The sequence below is a fragment of the Schistocerca serialis genome, unplaced genomic scaffold (genome assembly GCF_023864345.2).
Source record: "Schistocerca serialis cubense isolate TAMUIC-IGC-003099 unplaced genomic scaffold, iqSchSeri2.2 HiC_scaffold_1173, whole genome shotgun sequence".
Taxonomy (NCBI): domain Eukaryota; kingdom Metazoa; phylum Arthropoda; class Insecta; order Orthoptera; family Acrididae; genus Schistocerca; species Schistocerca serialis.
Window position 1 is genome coordinate 647501 of NW_026047374.1, and position 10000 is coordinate 657500.

A 10000-nucleotide genomic window follows, 5' to 3' on the forward strand; every position below is an offset into this window, starting at 1 on the left:
CCGCTGTTGGCTCGGGATGCTCTCGGGCGGAATAATCGCTCCCGTCAGCGGCGCTTCAGCTTTGGACAATTTCACGACCCGTCTTGAAACACGGACCAAGGAGTCTAACATGTGCGCGAGTCATTGGGCTGTACGAAACCTAAAGGCGTAATGAAAGTGAAGGTCTCGCCTTGCGCGGGCCGAGGGAGGATGGGGCTTCCCCGCCCTTCACGGGGCGGCGGCCTCCGCACTCCCGGGGCGTCTCGTCCTCATTGCGAGGTGAGGCGCACCTAGAGCGTACACGTTGGGACCCGAAAGATGGTGAACTATGCCTGGCCAGGACGAAGTCAGGGGAAACCCTGATGGAGGTCCGTAGCGATTCTGACGTGCAAATCGATCGTCGGAGCTGGGTATAGGGGCGAAAGACTAATCGAACCATCTAGTAGCTGGTTCCCTCCGAAGTTTCCCTCAGGATAGCTGGTGCTCGTACGAGTCTCATCCGGTAAAGCGAATGATTAGAGGCCTTGGGGCCGAAACGACCTCAACCTATTCTCAAACTTTAAATGGGTGAGATCTCCGGCTTGCTTGATATGCTGAAGCCGCGAGCAAACGACTCGGATCGGAGTGCCAAGTGGGCCACTTTTGGTAAGCAGAACTGGCGCTGTGGGATGAACCAAACGCCGAGTTAAGGCGCCCGAATCGACGCTCATGGGAAACCATGAAAGGCGTTGGTTGCTTAAGACAGCAGGACGGTGGCCATGGAAGTCGGAATCCGCTAAGGAGTGTGTAACAACTCACCTGCCGAAGCAACTAGCCCTGAAAATGGATGGCGCTGAAGCGTCGTGCCTATACTCGGCCGTCAGTCTGGCAGTCATGGCCGGTCCTTGCGGCCGGCCGCGAAGCCCTGACGAGTAGGAGGGTCGCGGCGGTGGGCGCAGAAGGGTCTGGGCGTGAGCCTGCCTGGAGCCGCCGTCGGTGCAGATCTTGGTGGTAGTAGCAAATACTCCAGCGAGGCCCTGGAGGGCTGACGCGGAGAAGGGTTTCGTGTGAACAGCCGTTGCACACGAGTCAGTCGATCCTAAGCCCTAGGAGAAATCCGATGTTGATGGGGGCCGTCATAGCATGATGCACTTTGTGCTGGCCCCCGTTGGGCGAAAGGGAATCCGGTTCCTATTCCGGAACCCGGCAGCAGAACCGATACAAGTCGGGCCCCTCTTTTAGAGATGCTCGTCGGGGTAACCCAAAAGGACCCGGAGACGCCGTCGGGAGATCGGGGAAGAGTTTTCTTTTCTGCATGAGCGTTCGAGTTCCCTGGAATCCTCTAGCAGGGAGATAGGGTTTGGAACGCGAAGAGCACCGCAGTTGCGGCGGTGTCCCGATCTTCCCCTCGGACCTTGAAAATCCGGGAGAGGGCCACGTGGAGGTGTCGCGCCGGTTCGTACCCATATCCGCAGCAGGTCTCCAAGGTGAAGAGCCTCTAGTCGATAGAATAATGTAGGTAAGGGAAGTCGGCAAATTGGATCCGTAACTTCGGGATAAGGATTGGCTCTGAGGATCGGGGCGTGTCGGGCTTGGTCGGGAAGTGGGTCAGCGCTAACGTGCCGGGCCTGGGCGAGGTGAGTGCCGTAGGGGTGCCGGTAAGTGCGGGCGTTTAGCGCGGGCGTGGTCTGCTCTCGCCGTTGGTTGGCCTCGTGCTGGCCGGCGGTGCAGGATGCGCGCGCCTGCGCGGCGTTCGCGCCCCGGTGCTTCAACCTGCGTGCAGGATCCGAGCTCGGTCCCGTGCCTTGGCCTCCCACAGATCTTCCTTGCTGCGAGGCCGCGTCCGCCTTAGCGTGCTCCTCCGGGGGCGCGCGGGTGCGCGGATTCTCTTCGGCCGCCATTCAACGATCAACTCAGAACTGGCACGGACTGGGGGAATCCGACTGTCTAATTAAAACAAAGCATTGCGATGGCCCTAGCGGGTGTTGACGCAATGTGATTTCTGCCCAGTGCTCTGAATGTCAACGTGAAGAAATTCAAGCAAGCGCGGGTAAACGGCGGGAGTAACTATGACTCTCTTAAGGTGGCCAAGTGGCGGCGGTGTGGCTGCATCCGGACTTGGCTTTTCGAAGTGCGGTCTTGATGTAGTCGTGCTGCTGCTGCGAGGTGCCTTCCTTGGGTTATAGTTACAGGGAGAGTGATGCGCAATACATGGGCCTAGCCCTCTTAGCCTCTCCTCTCCTGCGGTCTTCTCCCCTTCTCGTGGGCCCGCTGATTTTTGCAGAGTGGAAGACCGCACCAGGGGCTTGGGGGGGTTACCAGCCCCCCCTCGCATTATCCCTTTATAGTTGGGGGCAGCCGACAAGAAACAAGAGATGGTGGCCCTTCCGCTGAAGGTGCCACCCCAGCTACCCCAGCACCTATCCGGCCAACCGGCCGTAACGAAAATGCGATAGTTTGTGTAGCTCCCTTTGCTTGCAGTGAGTGCCACCGCACTTTTACCACGAAGAACGGTCTCGGGGTCCATCGCCGCCGCCAACACCCTGCGGCCGCCAACGCTGAGATCGTGACGGAGAGGCATCGCGCGAGGTGGACGGAGGAAGAAGTCCTGTCGCTCGCCAAGGCAGAGGCCGAACTGTTCCTGGAGAGGGACGCCCGGTTCTTCTTTGTAAATCAAGAACTTACCAGGATGTTCCCCGACCGAACGCTTGAGGCAATCAAGTGCCGACGGCGGCAAGCTGCCCACAAGCAGCTTGTCCGCCAATTCATGGAGGCACTTGAGATCGGTCGGGGTGAAGAGCCGGCGTCCCGCCGTGGAGCAGCGAGCTCGCTGCCTGACGCGGGCGAGGCCGCTGCGCCGCCCGTCGACGCAGCCGAGGACTTCGCGGCCGACACCACCGGGCCGCCGCCGGAGGGGCCGACTGACGCCGCCATCTGGGAGCATCTGGCGGGGCTACCTGCTTCCGCCCAGCGTTTCTCTGCCCTGGATCGAGTCATTGGTCTGGGGCGGGGCACGCCGCCCGATGTCATCCTGGGCATGCTCCCGGATGCCCTTGCGTCGGTCGGGTCCAGGGGGGAGAGGTCGATCACCAGGACACAGCGGCCGCGCCAACCATCCAAGCGGCCGCCTGCCGCCCCGCCGCTGCAGAAGCGCAAGCGGCGCCGCTGGGAATACGCGCGGACACAGGACGCCTTCCGTAGGTCGCGTGCGCGTTGCGTGCGCGGCTTGCTGGACGGCACCCTGCTGCAGCCGCCACCCGACATCCCCGGTCTGCTGGACTTCTGGGCGGACCTCTTCACGAAGAAGCCGATCTCCACCGCCGGCTTCATCCGTGACCGCCTTCTCCCGCACTCGGAGCCTGTCGCTCCTGAGTGCCTATGGGGGCCGGTCACACGTGAGGAGGTCGCTGCTGCCTTGCCGCCCAGGGGATCGGCAGCCGGGCCGGACGGCCTGACTCCAGCGGAGCTGCGGCGCCTGCCGCATGAAGTCCTGGTGAAACTCTTGAACCTCTTCCTCCTGGCCCGCGCCCTCCCCGAGCGCCTGCTTCGCGCCCGGACGTCACTTCTCCCCAAAACGGCTGCACCAACATCCCCCGCTGACTTTCGCCCCATTACGGTCTGCTCGGTGTTGGCGCGGACCTTCCACAAGGTTCTCGCGTCACGCCTGATGCGTGCATGTGCTGTGGACGAACGTCAGCGGGCATTCATCCCCCGGGATGGGATGTTGGAAAACACCTTCATCTTGGACACTGCTCTCACCGACGCAGTCCGCTCCTGTCGCTCTGTTTTTGTGGCATCGATCGACGTCTCTAAAGCGTTCGATTCGGTGGACCATGCCGCCCTCCGCCCCGTGCTGAGGGCTCATGGCCTGCCGGATTGCTTTATTGAGTACGTCGAAAGGTGTTACGAGGGTAGCACGACGGTGATAGCGGGCGGCGCCGACGTGGGCGTGCCCCTGCAGCCGGCTAGGGGTGTGCGTCAGGGTGACCCCCTCTCCCCCCTCCTTTTCAATTTTGCGGTGGACTATGTTTTGAGTCAGCTTCCCTCCCACATCGGAGCTCGGATCCTTGGTCGCAGAGTTAACGCTGCGGCCTTCGCAGATGACGTCCTGCTTTTTGCATCGACTGCGAGGGGATTGCAGTCCCTCATCGACGCAGCCGTCGCAGCCCTCGCCCATCTGGGGCTGCAGATCAACGCCCGGAAGTGTTTCACCCTCGCCTTAGTCGCGTCTGGGCGCGACAAGAAGGTGAAGGTCGACGCCGACGTTACCTTCAAAGCGGGCAACGCCACCGTGCCCGCCCTACGTGTGGGTGAAACCTTCCGGTACCTGGGACTGCAATTCTCCACCGCTGGTCGCTGCGTTTTCAACCCACGACGCCACCTGGTGGAGCAGCTGGACGTCATCTCCCGAGCTCCGCTCAAGCCGCAACAGCGCCTCTACGCCCTCACCACCGTACTTCTGCCTGGCCTGTACCATGGGCTGGCCCTCAGCCGCACCCGAGTGGGTGCGTTGAAAGCGGCAGATGTGACCATCCGTGCCGCCGTCAGGAGATGGTTCCGCCTTCCGGCGGACACTCCCCTGGGCTACTTCCACGCTCCTGTAGCCCAGGGAGGCCTCGGCATCCCATCATGCCGATGGATGGGGCCAACACTTCGCCGGTCCCGTCTCCTGGCGCTGAAGAGGATTGGGCCAGCCGCCGACGGTGCAGGCCGGGACGAGGTGCAGCGTGAGATTGAGGCGCTGGAGCGGCATCTTATGTGGGAGGGCCACCTCCTCAAATCGTCGACGCAGGTTGGAGAGATGTGGGCCGCGCGCCTGCACGTTGCCTTTGACGGTGCGGCGCTGTCATCTTCCGCCGCCGTCAAGGGGCAACACCAGTGGGTCGCTGACACCAGTCGCCTGCTATCTGGGCGTAACTTCATCGACGCTCTCCGCGCCCGCATCAACGCCTTCCCCACGAAGGCACGGCGCAGTCGCGGGCGGGAGGCGGACACCAGATGCCGCGCGGGCTGCCAGGCCGTAGAAACCGCCAACCACGTGTTACAGGCTTGCTTCAGGACGCACGGGTCCCGGGTTAAGCGGCATGACGCGATCGTGCGCTATGTCGCCCGTGGACTCGCGCAGAGGGGCTTCAATGTCTCTGTGGAGCCCCACCTCCGCACACCTGAGGGAATCCGCAAGCCTGACGTGGTGGCGGTTAAAGACGGCATCGCCCGCGTCATCGACGCCCAGGTAGTCGGAGACCATCTCCGGCTCGACTGGTGTCACTCCGAGAAAGCGGCCTACTACAACACGCCGTCCATCAGGCGTGCCATCTCCAACCTGCACCGTGACGTTGAGGAGGTTACAGTGTCCACCGCGACATTGAATTGGAGGGGTGTATGGTCTCCAGCGTCGGCCGGAGATCTCTCCGCACTTGGATTTCGACCCCGAGAACTGGCGGTGCTTAGCACGAGAGTACTGCAAAGCTGCTGCACGAGCTATCGCATTTTCGAACATATGACGGCGCACAGTCCGATGGAGCGAGCCGGCGTCGGATAGGATGCTGGTTATTTTCTTCGCCTTGACTCCTGGGGCCTATCCACAGGAGGAATAAACCGTCTTTGTTCTTCCTTCTTTATGTCTTTAATTTGTGTTTTTTGTTGTTCTTCCGCACTAATATATATGTATATGTGTATGTTAGTTATATACTTTTATCTTGTGGTACCGCCCTGTAAGTCCCCACCTCGGTGGCGGACATGGCGTCAAACACCTGCCACGCATTATATATGTATATGTATATATTTTTGTGTTATTCAAGTAATTGAATAAAGACGGCTGTTGAGTAGCCAAATGCCTCGTCATCTAATTAGTGACGCGCATGAATGGATTAACGAGATTCCCGCTGTCCCTATCTACTACACTTCCAGCTCTATCACACTCTTTGTAAGAGTGGGAATTGACGCTGGACTAGTAGGAAGGATCGTTGCACCCATTTCTCGTTGTCAGCGAGATTTTGAGTGTGCATACAGTGCGTCTACCAAATACTGCCTGCAGAATCGTGCCTTTTCGCCGCGGGAGAGCTGTAAACTGTGGAGAACGTAAGTGCTTGCTTACGCTGATTCTTTTGTAACTGTTCACTGTTAAATGTTTTAACTATGGCTTCTGTTGACGACGAGGAAGCAAATGTATGTAGAGACACTAGTGTAGGTATGAAAATGAGCACAGTAGAAGACTATTATACCGACATCTTGGAGTTCATTGATGAGTGCATGACCCCAACTAAGAAAATAACTATAAATGTGATGAGTGAGTTGCGAAACAAGCTTTCAATGTGGGCACTGTTCCAATCTAGACTTGTTGGTAGGAATGAGGAGCTTACAAAACAGAATGAATGGCTTCGTGACACTCTTGTAGAAAAAAGTGATGGGATTTCAAAAGAAATAAAAACTATCAAGGAGGAAATACCGAAGGTGCCTGTACCTACTTTTGCAGAAATCGCAGCAAGACCAAGTGCTAAGGCTAAAATAGCGTCGGCCCAAGCGAAAACATCCAATACTTTATTTATTAAATCAAAAGATGAAGGAGATGCAAAAACTACAAAAAAGAGATTCACAAGTTTGCTTGACCCAAGGAAGGAACAAATTAAAATCAAAAATATGCGTGCAGTTAACAGTGTGCTGATTGTGGAAACCGAAACAGCTGCGGATATTGAGAAAATTGTTTCACACAGCAAAATTTCAGAAACTTTGAAGTGTGAGGCTCCAAGGAAGAAACGACCTCTCGTCATTATATATGACGTGCCAAGTGACATTGATGGTCAAGAACTACAAGACACAATTTGGCAACAAAATCTTGCTGACAAAATGACCAAGCAAGAATTAAGTGAGGAAATGCGGCACTGTTTTAAAACAGGCCCCAGAGGGAAAACAGAAGTAAACCATGTCTTTGAAGTGAGTGCACGTGTGAGGAAAATGCTTATTGAAGGGAAACGTGTGTATGTTGATTTTAGATCACTATCAGTAAGGGATTACTTTGCATTTAAGTGCTTTAAGTGTCAAAATTTTGGTCATAAGAGTGTTAAGTGTACTGCAAAGGCTTCGGTTTGTTCACACTGTGGCGAGGAGAACCACCAGAAGAAAAGTTGTCCAAATCTTAGCAAGCCAGCAAAGTGCATTCCCTGCTCCTCAAGAGGGAAATTATGTAATTCACCAGGTCCACAATGTCCAACTTATCAGCTTTACTTACAGAGAGCAATTCAGAGTATAGATTATGGCCAGTAAATTGTCACCATACAGTAAGGTGTTCATACCTCTTAGTGAATCCAATTCAACAAATAAGTATCAACAAATAGCTGATAATAATTTGAGGAGTAAGAAACGTAAGCCTCCTTCAACGAGGCTACGGAACTGGCGCAGGGCGATGGAGTGGAGGAACATGCTACGTAATAAGAGACAAACTTTTGGTACCATGCAACAACAAAGTTTCTCAGACACAAATATAATAGGGAATACTAGAGGTCTTAAGCAACGCGAAAATGAAAATGCAGCCACAGAAGCCATAAATTTAAAAAACACAGCAAGTATGGAGACATGTGTATCCTTGTCACGGGAGAATAAATTTTTACTTCACCTACAGGACAGTGTTGTTATCTCCAGTGTATCCAGTGAGTCCCCTCCTTCTCAACAGGAGAATGAATCTTCTCTTCCCTTACAGGACAGTGTTGCTACCTTTAGTGTATCCACTGAGTCTCCTCCTTCTCAACAGGAGAATGAATCTTCTCTTCCCTTACAGGACAGTGTTGTTACCTCCAGTGTATCCAGCGAGTCTCCTCCTTTTCAACAGGAGAAACCAATTAGCCACACCCTACTAAATGGGAAAAGTAGTAGTGATATAGGTTCAGGAAATCGAGGAATTCTTTCAAAGATTAAATCCAAGTTGAAAGGGAAAAGTAGAAGTGACAATGGAAGTTGTGATAAGCCCCTAATGAAGTCAATTAGTACTCAGACCACTCCTGCAGAGAGTGAAAGTACTCAAATGTCGTTCAGTGATAAGGATAGTGATAGGAATAAGGATAGTGACAAGGATAGCGATACAAAACAAATAGACCCTTATCTAATATATTCAGATCTGGAAGAGAATTATAGGCTCTCTAGGTTGGAAGATATGAGTGTTCTTGTTGTGGCCCTTAGACATATTATCAGAGAAGGACATCCAAAAGGGAAGACCATTGGTTTTCCATATCCAGGAACTGCGGATAGATTGCTTCTGCGATGTAATAACTTGCCTACAGATATGGAAGAACTAAGCGAGTTACTTAATCGTGCATATACTCGACGTAGCGAAAAATTTAATAAAGAAGATCTTTACAGAGAGTTTGTGGAATGCTATGGAAGAACCGTTTATGAGTATGACAAGACTGGAGTTAAGTTCTACAACCATATTCGACAACCTTAATGTCAAATAGGAATTCTGGGATAAGAGTTGCTCAGATTAATGCAATGCGTAGTATCACAGTCATGTCCGAGATTTGGAAGGTTGCAGAGGATCGAAGTTTGGATGTTTTATGCATTCAAGAACCGTATACCAAAAATGGTAAGCTTGTTCATAGTCCAGTTAGTGCTAGGGCAATCATGTGTGGAGAAAATCCTATGACGGTTACTGTGGTATTAAAAAGGGAGATTCTGCTTACAGCAATCTCTCAGGTAAATGACGAGCATTCTATCACGGTGGAGTTAACATCACCCGTGGGAGTATTCTTACTTACTAATTCGTATTTTCAGTATGCACATGAGATACAACCATACATAGATAGATTGAAAAGAGCCAAAGAGGTTGGAGGGAATAGATTCCATATCTTCACAATAGATGCCAATGCGAAATCGATACTTTGGAATAGCGTAGAGACAGATGAGAGAGGAGTGGAATTGCAGGATGCAATTGGGGAACTCAATTTAATAGTGATGAATAGGCCCGGCTTCCCATATACATATCAAAATAGAGCAGGCGCAAAATCGAATATAGATGTGACGTTGGCTAGCGAAAGTGTTTTAAGTAGGATACAAGGCTGGCAGGTGCTGAATAGGGTAACGGTAAGCGATCATAATATGATTACATTCCAAATTACAAGGACATTTGACATGAATAGAAATGAAGATTTCTCTGGAACCATTTTTGATTTTAAGAGAGCTGATTGGGAAGGTATGAGGGAAGAGTTACAGCTACAAGTACCAAGAGGAAATGGTTTTGATATTGATGAGGCGGCTGAAACGATACAGGACCAAATTCAGAATCTCATGAATTCCTTCATACCTAGACGATCCTATTTTCGTCAGTCAAGGGTCCCTTGGAGCTCCACATTAACAGAATTGAGAAGATGTGTACGACGTGCTCGAAGAGCATATCAAAGGGCACTGGGTGATAGAGAGAGACAAAGAAGGCTGCAAAACTACAGAGAACTGAAAGCAAACTATAAACAAGAACTAATAAATACCAGAATAAAGCACTGGGAAAACTTTGTTAGAAGTCAATTTGAAATTAATGTATGGGGACTGCCATATAAGATTATTAGTGAAAAAATTAAGACACCACTTATTATGTCTACGCTCCAGAAGCCGGATGGAACTACAACAATAGGTTGGCGGGACTCAGCTCACTACTTATTGGAAGCTCTGCTACCAAGTGATTATCCAAATTCTGATAATGAATACCAGTCGCTTTTGAGACTACAAATGGAAGAAGATTATCCAGATGAGGGTGCGGTTATTCCGTTTGCACAGGAGGAGGTGGGCAATGCCATTGATTCATTGAAGAAAAATAAATCTCCTGGAATAGATAAAATAACTACAGAAACATTACAGAACCTTAAAATGCTAATTGTACCGTATTTGACAGCCTTGCTGAATGAGTGTCTCCTGCAAGGAAGGGTACCAAAGGTGTGGAAGGTTGCTGAGGCAATTATTATCAAAAAGGGGGAGGATAGAGATCCGAAACTTGCGAAGAGCTACCGCCCAATATGTCTGCTGAACACTATGGGGAAGGTCCAGGAACGACTCTTATGCG